The 12,518-nt window shown below is 43.3% G+C and overlaps 1 protein-coding gene across 5 annotated transcripts in view; it reads right to left on the bottom strand.

The window, feature by feature from the left end:
• The window catches only part of birc6 (baculoviral IAP repeat containing 6), a 384,970-nt gene that overhangs the window by 305,880 nt on the left and 66,572 nt on the right, over window positions 1-12,518 (bottom strand). The window lies entirely within an intron of this gene.

Below are 12,518 nucleotides of genomic sequence, written 5' to 3'. Positions count from 1 at the left end.
ATATATTGAGCTTTAAACTTAAAATAACTAAGACAACTAAGCCGCCAAAGAGAGGAAGACGACATGTTGGAAGTAGAGGGCCTAATGAAATTCCTGAAAAGAGAAGTTGAAAGCCGAGAAAGAACGGCAAACTTGATTGATCTGAACCCACAAATTGACAAACCAAATTATGAGGGCCTACCGCAGCCTATAGAGCGTCTACCGCTGCATTATATACGGGAGCGCCACAGAACTGCATATTTTGCAACAAAGCCAACCATATCTCCAAACACTGCACGGAAAATACAGTCGAACAGAGAAGAGAATTCCTTAAAAAACAAGGACGTTGTTTTGTGTGTTTGGGGACAGGACATATGGCCAGAACTTGTAAGGCGCAGGTTTCATGCGAGAAGTGTGGCCGGCGACACCACAAAGTAGTATGCGCTCAGCCCCACGATATGTGCCCCTATGAACCAAAACTGTGAGTAGCGCAACAACCTACAAAATGATACTACCGTCGGATATAATTCGGGCCATAACATAGGGCTGGGCGATATGGCAAAAAATCATATCGCGATAACGATATGATAATGTTATTATATTTCTCGATAGATAATTATCGAAATTGTTATAAGTTAAAAAAAAAACAGATGTATGTTTATTTTGCAGCAATTCTTTGTCGTTGCCGCCATCTTTAGTGTTACATCCCCTCACACTCCAGTTCTCAGGCTGCAGCTGGTTTAAAAGCTAAAGTAAAGAGCTCAGAGCGCTTTTTCCTGGGTCTCGCGACTGCCGCAAAAACGTGAGGCGCGGCGCTGGGAAAAGGAACGCGCCGGCAGCGTCTGTGGCATAGAAATTAATGACAGACAGGAGCTGACAACTCATAAAACGTCCCCGGTCGACACGGGCCCTATTAGGCTATAGGTATGAACAGAGTCATAGAATATGACTCTGGGTATGACTCTATGAGTAACGTTACAGAACCACACATAGTCCAGTCCACACCACACAGGTCTGCAGGCATGATGGAGACGCACATATTAAAATACACATGCTCAGATTAACCCCTCTGATCCAACACTAAAATTCACACACAACAGTCCTATTTACACATAAACACACGGATGAACCAATACCGAACAACAAGTCCACGACCAAACACATCGAGTCTAACATTATTATAGTAGTAGGCAAATGCAACATTATCGCCACCGACCTGATGGCGAAGATTTGCCCAATTCTCAAAATCTGCATGTGACAGAAGTAGGGATGGGTATCGTTAGGATTTTATCGATACTACTACTCCTATCGATACTGCTTAACGGTTCGGTACTTTATCGATACTCTTATCGGTTCTTTTTGATAATTTTTTTATGATTTTTATATTTGCAGTTGAGAGCATTGGTCATCTCCCTACAGTAAAGATTAGAAATGATTGAATTATTGTAAATGTGTGTGGAGTGGTGGGAATAGCTGCTTCAATAATAACTTATAACAACAACAGACAAGTTAGACAACTATGTATACAAAAAAAACTATATACACTGAATGATTAGTTGTTACCTAAAGTCCTTGGACTCCACTGTAGAGAACGGGTGCAGGCCTTTGACAACAAACTTTGTCACAGCCCTGTGACACTCGTTCACCCTATCCTCTGTCATCTTTCCTCTAGCTGCTAGGGAGAAAGGACTTTGGGTGGTGGAGGTAGAGGGAGGATGTGTGGTGGGCTCACTGGCCTGGGACACATTGGTGGCTGACCTCAGCTTGACGATCTATAAAAAGTTTTTAGATTGTAGTATTTGTAGCTAAACAATTATTTTGTTTATTAGCCTATTTGTAATAATTCGTTATTAGCCTAGGAAACTCCGTATCTTGGCTTACCGGCTGCAGTGGACGTGGATGCAGATGGACCACTGCGCGCAAGGCAGTCGAATACGGCGCATTTCTGCACACTAATAGTGTTTTGCAAACAAATATTGCTCGTATTGCCACCCTTACTGGCAAATGTTTTGTTGCACTTGTGAACGCTTCGCTCTATCCGCCATCACGACTCAGTCCATGCAGAGCTGTCTGTGTCTGTGTGCAGCGCGCGTCGGCACGGAGACAGCGCTGAGATGCTTCCAGCTGCAGCACATCAGGTGTGCGGGGCTTGTATGTGCGGGGCTTGTAAGCGCTGCTGTCTGACGTGCTGCAGCTGCATACTATTGACAGCGCTTTCATTAAGGAGTACCCGTATGTATGTGTAGCGCGACTCGCGAGGAGTGTGTGTAATAATGACTCGCTGCTTCTCGTGCAGAGACAGAGAGAGGAGAGATCGTTCGCAACTTTTAAATAATAATAATAATAATAATAATAATAATTTCTCTAGAGTATCGATAGCAGTACCGAGGACGTCGGAGCTTATAAATACTCCGGTATTTTCTAATATAGTACCGGTTCCCGTTTAAAACCGGGGTCCGGGGGGCATCCCTAGACAGAAGTAGTCCCCGCAGCAGGCTGCTTCGCATTCTTTGTAAAAGAAGGCTTACTTCTTTGATATTTCATTTAACTAAGTTTCGACATTACGCTTGTTTGATGAAGTTTGATTTGTGCCTGCAGGCTGCAGCGCCGCCACGCTCCGAATGGTAAACGCAAGAATAGCATGTTGCCGTCTATTACGAGTAGGGTAAATCTGCAGTGCCGATATAGGGTATATCTGCAGTGCATATTTATGCTATTGTCTATTACAGTGAATTAGTGCGCAAATCATTAATGATACATCAAAATAGCATAATTTTATCATTATACACGATGATGATACAGATAATTACAGAAAAATGAGAAATGCATGGCAAAAGTAGCATTTATTTTCAGTAATTTAGAGACCCCCAGGGGAGCTTTAGAGACCCCCAAGGGAGCTGATGTCTGATCTAGGGGAGCTATAGCTCACCCAGCTCCCCCCGTGGATCGCACCCTGGTTGCAGGTCACAAAAAAGTATTAAAAAATTTAAAAAAACGATTTTTCGATATATATTTTTTTCTATATTCGATATCGATTATTAAAATATATCGCAATATTTATCGTTATCGTTATATCGCCCAGCCCTACCATAACAGCAATGTTTTACTCCAAACAGCAACAGTGTGGTTGGTTAGCCAAAACGCAACCAGGAGTAAATTGACCAGATGCCTGTTGGACGGTGGGAGTCAACGTAGCTTTATAAGAACAAAATTATCCGATGTGAGAAATGGCCAAACAATTGAAATTGAATTACTGGAATCACCACAAGTGTGCACGTCACTAATGAGTGTACCCGGAGAGCCATTGCGCACGGAGATGGAAGGAAAAGGAATGCTGTTGGCCGACGTAAAGGTCCACGGAATGGAAAATCAAAATGTGGAAATATTAATCGGATCCGACTACTATTGGAAAGTGGTCTCTGGAAAGATTGAAAGACTACAAGACGGACTAGTGGCAGCTGAGAGCAGCTTCGGATGGCTCATTCAAGGCACGGTAACTACAATGCACGTCAGCACCATAACCAACGTTGGAGTGTTGCATATCAATGTAGATAATAAAATACTGTCTGAACAGTTGCGCTCATTCTGGGAGCTAGAATCCCTGGGAATCAACCCTGAACCAGAAACTAAGTTGAGCGCCAATGATGAAATTGCCCTGAAACAATTCAAAGAAACCATTACGCACAACGGAGAACGTTATGAAGTGCAACTACCATGGCGCACAGATACTTTGAAACCGTCATCGAACTATAGAATTGCAGAGAACAGGTTTCAACGTCTGATGAGAAGATTCAAACATGATGGTAAACTCTTCACAAGATACAGTGAGGTGATCGATGACTATATCGGCACGGTGGTGTAGTGGTTAACACTGTCGCCTCACAGCAAGAAGGTCCAGGGTTCGAATCCCGCTTGGGGACCAGGTTTCCATGATGCCAGTTACCCAGGTGGGGTATCTCCCAGGCCTTTCTGTGTGGAGTTTGCATGTTCTCCCCGTGCTCGCAAGGGTTTCCCCCCCCGATAAGATAAACCCAATGGAAAAACATGCACAACAACAAGATCGCTAACGCTGTGGCGTCCTTGACGAAGACGGACAGGAGCACTTGGATTGGTCCCCTGGCGCGGCTCACGTGGCGCCTGTCTGCTCCCGGCTGCCCTTGGGGGGGAAGGACGACGGGATGGGTTAATCGCAGATACGCATTGTATGCATGGTTCGCATGTGTGCCAAATGGTGACCTCGGAGCAGGTCCTAAATTATAATTATAAATTATTATACTACTTGGAGAAGAAAATCATTGAACCAGTCAAAACCAATACTACCGGTAAGTAACCGATTGTACTACATGCCACATCATGCTATTGTGAAGGAGGAACGCGCAACGACGAAAGTCAGGATTGTATTCGATGTGTCGTCACATGATGGAAATAGTGACTCACTTAAAGGGGAACTATCTTATAAATGGCCTTTTTGAGTGTTTAGCATTGTTTCCTAGCTATGTGAACTTATATTAATATGATCTATGTCTCTAATTCTCATATTGGCGCATTCTTCCAATTCTCCTCTCACAATATTCACCCTCACTGAACTGAGTCATTTGAAAATGTGATGATTTGTGATGTCAGAAAGACACCGCTGCATGTTAATGGTTAGTGTGGCATCAGGTACAAGATGAGCTGCACACAGTGGTTGGAGCCCAGGCTCAAAACGGCTCGAGATCTTGAGGTAGAAAAATGCTGTTTTTGAGGACTTGATTAGAAATACAAAACAATGAATAAAAAAAATATATATATTACAGAGGTGTTCCATAGACTCACAGGAATTAAGTGCCCAAATAGTGTAAGAAATAGTAAAATAGTTCCCCTCTATTAACTGGGCCCAATTTGAACCCTGATTTATTGAGTGTTCTATTGAAATTCAGGCAACACAAAATTGCTTTCATGTCGGACATTGAAAAGGCCTTCCTACAAATCTCCATAAACCAGACAGATCGAGACTCACAACTAAGACTCACAACACACAACCTAAAACCCCTCCCTACCTCCCTCTCTCAAACAGTTCCTAATTTTTTTTATGTTGCATGATCATGCATACATTTATGTATTATATTTGTTATGTTTAAATATCAACATTATCTGGCGATCCTCAGTAAATACTATCGAACTCCTTTGACCTCACCTACTTAAAATCATTGACGTCGAGAGAGGAACAGAGAGAGGCTGAGGCTCCCCCGCCCCCTCCCTTTCCTCACCGTTTTCTCTGCCTCTGAGCCGGGTTAGCTTAGCTTAGTTACCCGGAGCAGCTAACTAGTTAGTTTTGGTGAGGATGCAAAGCATGTAAGATGCATTGGAAGCGTTGCAGGGAAAAACAGGCGGGGACTTATTTCCTGGTCGCAAAATGCGCACTCTAACATAACATAGCACGCTATGCTGCCGCAGCTGCGCTTGGGAGGAAATTAGAGACTTGCCACAGGATTGTCAAAATAAGAGTATCAATATGAACCGAACGTTGTTAGCTGCCGGAGCCATTGATATTATGGCTGGAGCTGCGCTTGGGCGGAAAGGATTTTCAAAATAAGAGTATCGATATGAACCGAATGCCTATCGCACAGGTGCTAGTGCAGTAAATTCATTCATCACACAGACCGATTTTTTCATAGCACGCTGTACAGTCCTGATGTCTGCCTTAGTTAAATATAAAACCACCAAACATTTACATTAGTGATGCACCGATGCATCACTCCCGTCCAAATCCTGTTGATTTTTGTCATAGTTCCCACTCCCTTCTGCTCCCGTTGACTTTTACTCCCGGTCCTGCCCAATCATGGGATTCAAAGTGAAATTGACTCCCATCCCATGGGAATCCCGCGGAACCCGCGGGAATCCCGAAAATATGTCATTCTCTAGTGTGAGAGAGAGAGGGAGGGCGGGGGTGTGAGTCCTCAGCCCTTGTGTGGGTGAATGTAACATTGTAACAAGTTCCTAACGTTTTCTTTCCCCTATTATTTCATGCACACTTTATTCATTGTTTTAAATTATTATTTTCCTTTTTTTTCTTTTTGTATTTATTGCTTTATTCCTGGTCAGACATGACCGACAGATGAGGAGAGGGTGAACGGGAGAAGAGGCGGGGAAGACATGCGACAAATGTCACCGGGAGCGGGAAGCGAACCCGGGACGGCCGCGTAGGTGTGCGATGCACTAACGTGGTGCGCCACGAGGCCGCCCATTATTATTTTCTTTTAAGTTATTTTGTGCAGCACTCAGTTTAGAATTTTATGCAAATTTGCAATGCATGAGGGTCATCCTTTTGTGTTAAATGGCTGCATAAAGCAAGCATTTGTTGACTCTCATGTTGATAAGAGTATTAAAACTTGGAACTTGAAAAAGATCCGTTTAGGTAGATACATTTTATAAAAGATTTTATGTGATTAATTTGCGATTAACCGCAAGTTAAATATGGACAATCATGCGATTAATCAGATTAAATATTTTAATCGATTGACAGCACTACACAGTCTGCCCCTGCAAAGTACGTATTTACTTCACAGTAACTTCTCTTCTAGATTGAATATTATGAAGCTGCCTTGTTCAAAAGAAAGACACTCCCTAGGCTGGGCTCGCAAATTAAATTACATCAGTTTAATACCGCTATAGACCCCAGGCGGCTAGGGTTTCAAGGCAGTATGGAATCCCCCTTGATACACACATACACACGTTCTACCACAATTCCAACTTGATTAAATTATATTATGATGTTTCTTCTTACCCAGCAGTAGTGGCTGGGAAACGGATGGTAGAATAGGCCACAATACAAATGGTTGTCGGCACATTACCCCAGCCCTCATGGCATCTTTACATGCCGCTCACACTGATTGTATATCGTGTTTTATTGTCATCTACGAACATTTTATTAAGATTTGGGTCATTATCCCCATGAAATCAATGCTGGTCGTTAGTTAATATCCAGCCTAAAATCTGCTGCATGATAGAACTTTGATTATAATGTCTCAATATAACTTTTATTTGAAACTTTGATTCAATTATGTCATCATGACAACACTGCAAACAACAACATCTTGTTTAGCTGACTCATGCTTTTCAATGCAAAAGTAGGATAACGTATGAGACCGCTGAAAGGCAACGATGCATCAGTAATGTATTCTCTCATTCAAAATGAATGAATTTCTGTCCGAGAGCAACGCATTCATCACAATCAGTGTGACCACCTGCCCTGATCACAGTGACACACACTGGAGAGTGTTTCAACACTCACTTAAACTTCAACAAACACACACACTTTACTGGTTTATTCAAAAGGGCAATTAGAGGACATGTAAGTTCTAATATATCAAATGTCCTCCAGAGGTTAAGGCTAGTATCAAAGTCTGTCTAGATAAGTCGATTCACTATGCCGCTATCTGAGGGGGCTTTCACACTAGCCATTCGGGGTCGAATCAGAGCACGATCGCACCAAAATAGAGTGTGATGAGAACGCTCCCCCCACGTCACCAGGACCGCTGAAATAGGTGGTCTCGGGTGCGCACCAGTGTCCCCGACGACGGAGCAGGGCGTGGTGTGCAAGCAAAACCTGTAATGCTTTCATGCTTGCTTGAATTTTGGGCAGATAAAAACATACAGCAACAACTGGACAATACCCACAAAAAAGATATTTATGGGCAATTTGGCGAGTTCAGACCTCAACCAAACAAGCATGTTGAGCCTCACGGCTCAGTGGATGATGGAAACTTCGAGATGAAGTCGCGTCCCAAGACTTCCCTGGCTCGCATTAGGCCTGGCAATTTTTTGCCATTGCTATGTCTATACATTGGTTTCTTGTTCAAATGCATTTATTTATATAGACTGATGTATTTTTCTGCACGAAAAATGTTGCCTCTAATAATTGCCCAAAACGTAAGCTGTAAAAGATAAGCTAAAACGCGTACAAAGCCACTTATTCTGAGATGATAATTCATGTATCTGGTTAACCAATGCACGGATTTTGTCGAGACAAGTAGCGTTATTTCGGGAAAATTGATAATAGTCTGGTGTAGTTTTCGTCCACGAAAAAAATAGAAGCTCTAATTATCATTATTCATAGTCTATGAGCTCTAATTATTATTATTCATAGTCCTATGAATAATAATAATTAGAGCCTCCATTTTTCGTGGACAAAAACTACACCAGACTATAGATAACAATTTTCCCGAAATAACGCTACCTGTCTCAACAAAATCCATGCATTGTATCCAGATACATGAATTAGCATCTTAGAATAACAAATAACACGCAAAAGACAAACGCAACATCTTTTCTTTTCTTTTCTCCAGCGCGACCAGCACGTCACGTCTTTCGTTGGACGTGCTGGTCTAATAATCCTGTTATTAGAAAATGTGCGTGCATGGGTACAACAGATCAGTCAACAATGTCGAGCTAAAAGTGAAGAAGATGAAGCTTCGATATATTTTCCGTGGTTTGATGCAGTGGACAGTAATGTGGCCGGTTAGCCCATCCAAAGAGCGCGGCTGCGCGCGGCATTGACCATAATGTTTTTAGTGTAGGAAAAGTATCCAAACCCAATCGTGTAGGTTTAGCTGGTACATTACTTCCCGAGGTACAGCGAAAATGTCCCGTGTAACTGTTTTGGTTATTCAGAAATATATAGACTATAGAGAGTTGCTCTCCTCAATTGTGCCTGGCTGGGAGCGAACCAAGACTGCAGTGTGTACATAAACCAGAGGGGGGAGAGGGAGGGGGGGAGTTCGCACTCAAGGACGGGCCGAGGACGGAGCGGAGCACCCGTTCCTAATGAGAAGACACCCTGAGTAGGGATGCACCAATCCGACTTTTTCAGTCCCGATACCGATACCTGGGCTTTGCTTTGGGTATCGGCCGATACAGAGTACCGATCCGATACCCATTGTAACCGATCACGTTTTTTGCCACCGATACCGATCGTCTATGAGCCATATCTGCCGATACACTGCCGATACCCGATACTAGGGCTGGGCAATATGGCCAAAAATGTTATCACGATATATCACGATAACATTTTTCATATAGTTCGATATCGATAATTATCTATATTTTTATTAGTATAAACATTTTTTAATTTTTTTAAACAACAAATGTATCGTTATTTTGCAGCAATTCTTTGTCGTTGCTGCCATCTTTAGTGTTACAGCCCCTCACACTCCAGTTCTCAGGCTGCAGCTGGTTTGAAAGCAAAAGTAACAGAAAACTTGGCTCCAGGGGAGTTGAACAGTTCTGGCTCTGCTAGTTTCTTTTCTATCTTTTGGCAGGGCTGTACAGTGCGAGATATATGTTGCACGTGCTACAGCAACATCGGTCTGTGCGATGAATGGATTTACTTCAGTAGCACTGGTGCGATAGGCATTCATATCGATACTTATTTTGAAAATCCTGTGGCATGTCTCATTTCCGCCCAAGCGCAGCTCCAGCCATAATATCTATGGCTCCGGTAGCTAACAACGTTCGGTTCATATGGATACTCTTATTTTGAAAATCCCGTGGGGTCGTATCTGCTTGGCTCCACAGCACACAGCAGTAGCGTCTGGAACACGGACATTGCAACATAGCAAGGCTAGTGTGCCTATTTCGCGACCCAAAACAAATCCCTGCTGTTTTATTCCGCAACGGGTCAAATGCATCTAACATGCTTTGCAATACTAGCCAGGGGAGGAAACTAACTTTTTGGCTTACCAGCCAACTGGCGAGTATCTGATTTTTTTTACCAGCCAAACAGATTTTTTACCAGACAAAAAAAATCGCTAATTGTGATAATTACTTCTTTGTATGTCAAGCCGCGTCAATGTTGTGTATGCATCTGGGTAGGCACACTGTGCCTTTAAGACAGCACGGTGGTCTTACGACAGTGCTGTGAAGTACCGTCAAGTGTTGTGGTGACGTCAGTTGGGTTTGGTGTGCTGTTGACGTTGTGCACACTGCACTGGTTGAGCTAGCCCCTTTCGTGACTGCGATGTGCAAGCCAGGGGCTTTTGAGCATGAAATAAAATGTTTAACCTTACGTCGTAGTCCGGTGCTTTTTTGGAAACATTATAGTCATAACGGATATACACCTAGCTGGCTGCTTTGAGCACACGGGGCTAACGTTAGCTAAAATGCTAACTAGAAGCTAACCACTGTATACAGTTCCAGTAGACAACATTACACCTCTGTGATTTAAATGTGTCCTTAGTAACTTATACTCGATGGTTGTACTAGGGTTGGATGCAGTTCCCCGTTGGTCAGTCTGTCTGTTTTCCATATTCTGCTGTGTTTAACGTTATCTGTTTGCGAGTGCTCCTGATGGCTAGCCTAGTAGTACCGCGGGACTTTTATTATTATATGTCCGCGGGTTGGCCAGTACTGCGCAAACGTTTATTAAACATTATATGTCCGCGGGTGGTCTTGTGCAGTGCTCTCGTGGCACTGTCTAGGGATGGGTATCGTTAGGATTTTATCGATACTACTACTCCTATCGATACTGCTTAACGGTTCGGTACTTTATCGATACTCTTATCGGTTCTTTTTGATAATTTTTTTATGATTTTTATATTTGCAGTTGAGAGCATTGGTCATCTCCCTACAGTAAAGATTAGAAATGATTGAATTATTGTAAATGTGTGTGGAGTGGTGGGAATAGCTGCTTCAATAATAACTTATAACAACAACAGACAAGTTAGACAACTATGTATACAAAAAAAACGATATACACTGAATGATTAGTTGTTACCTAAAGTCCTTGGACTCCACTGTAGAGAACGGGTGCAGGCCTTTGACAACAAACTTTGTCACAGCCCTGTGACACTCGTTCACCCTATCCTCTGTCATCTTTCCTCTAGCTGCTAGGGAGAAAGGACTTTGGGTGGTGGAGGTAGAGCCTAGGGAGCAGCGTTTCCGTTAGCCGGTAATTACCGGTTTTTGACCGGCAAAATCTGTTGAAGTCCGACATATTTAATCTCTCCGGTCATAGTGTCCGGTGAAAATAGTTCCCTCTGGGCACAGTTTGATTATTTGAATTGTATTTGGATGGGCTGGAGTTGGGTGGCCTATGCGATGAACGAAACAATCATTGCGTTTGTTGTCGTTGCTTCGCTCAGCGAGAGCTTGCTGCTGGATTTGCGGAAGGCATGCAGCTGCAGACCCACAGAACCCACCAGCTTTGCTGGCACAGTGCGGTCCCCAGACCTGGAAAGCTGCTCTGCGGGTCTGCAGCTGGATGCTTCTTGCAAACTAACTGCGACCGGCTCGCGCTGATAACAGCTTTCATTGTTGGACCGGCTGCTTGGTGGAGCAACGATGAAACGAATGTAATGAATCGTTCGTCGCATGGGCTATTTAATTTTGGCCTGTTTTGGTACGGTTCGGGTGGTCAAGTTGTGCTTGGAGGGAGTTGTTTTCACCGGACATTATGACCAGCACCAAGTCGTTGGGACTCGGAGGTGGAGATATACATCACGCAAACCCACGATAATGTTGCAGTCTCTCTCTGCAAAATTTCTCAGTTCTTCGCTTGATATAATTAATACAAATGTCCAATATAACGGAATTCGTTAGCTCATAAAAATGTGATTATAACAGACTGCTGTTTAGTGTCGGACCGACTGCCCACATACGCGGTCTATTTTATTTCAAGTCAGCAGCAGCACGGAGTATCGAGGGACTTATTTTATTTGGAATATATTAATGACTGTATACGCAAAAGTAGCCTATAGTTTTAAGTAATAATATTATAAATCTACATGCCTTGAGGATGACATTCTTTATTCAATTGTTTTAAAGCTCAATAAACTATGACCGGAATTAATCTCATTTGTCCGGTAGATTGAAATCTTGCAGGTCACGGAGACCGGCAACAATTTTTTCTAACGGAAACCCTGCTAGGGAGGATGTGTGGTGGGCTCACTGGCCTGGGACACATTGGTGGCTGACCTCAGCTTGACGATCTATAAAAAGTTTTTAGATTGTAGTATTTGTAGCTAAACAATTATTTTGTTTATTAGCCTATTTGTAATAATTCGTTATTAGCCTAGGAAACTCCGTATCTTGGCTTACCGGCTGCAGTGGACGTGGATGCAGATGGACCACTGCGCGCAAGGCAGTCGAATACGGCGCATTTCTGCACACTAATATAGTGTTTTGCAAACAAATGTTTTGATAGATTGCTCGTATTGCCACCCTTACTGGCAAATGTTTTGTTGCACTTGTGAACGCTTCGCTCTATCCGCCATCACGACTCAGTCCATGCAGAGCTGTCTGTGTCTGTGTGCAGCGCGCGTCGGCACGGAGACAGCGCTGAGATGCTTCCAGCTGCAGCACATCAGGTGTGCGGGGCTTGTATGTGCGGGGCTTGTAAGCGCTGCTGTCTGACGTGCTGCAGCTGCATACTATTGACAGCGCTTTCATTAAGGAGTACCCGTATGTATGTGTAGCGCGACTCGCGAGGAGTGTGTGTAATGACTCGCTGCTTCTCGTGCAGAGACAGAGAGAGGAGAGATCGTTCGCAACTTTTAAATAAT

The sequence above is a fragment of the Notolepis coatsorum genome (assembly GCF_963971535.1).
Source record: "Notolepis coatsorum genome assembly, chromosome: 9".
NCBI classification, from domain to species: Eukaryota; Metazoa; Chordata; class Actinopteri; order Aulopiformes; family Paralepididae; genus Notolepis; species Notolepis coatsorum.
The sequence above is the reverse complement of the archived record's forward strand: the minus strand, read 5'-3'. Positions and strand labels throughout refer to the sequence as shown.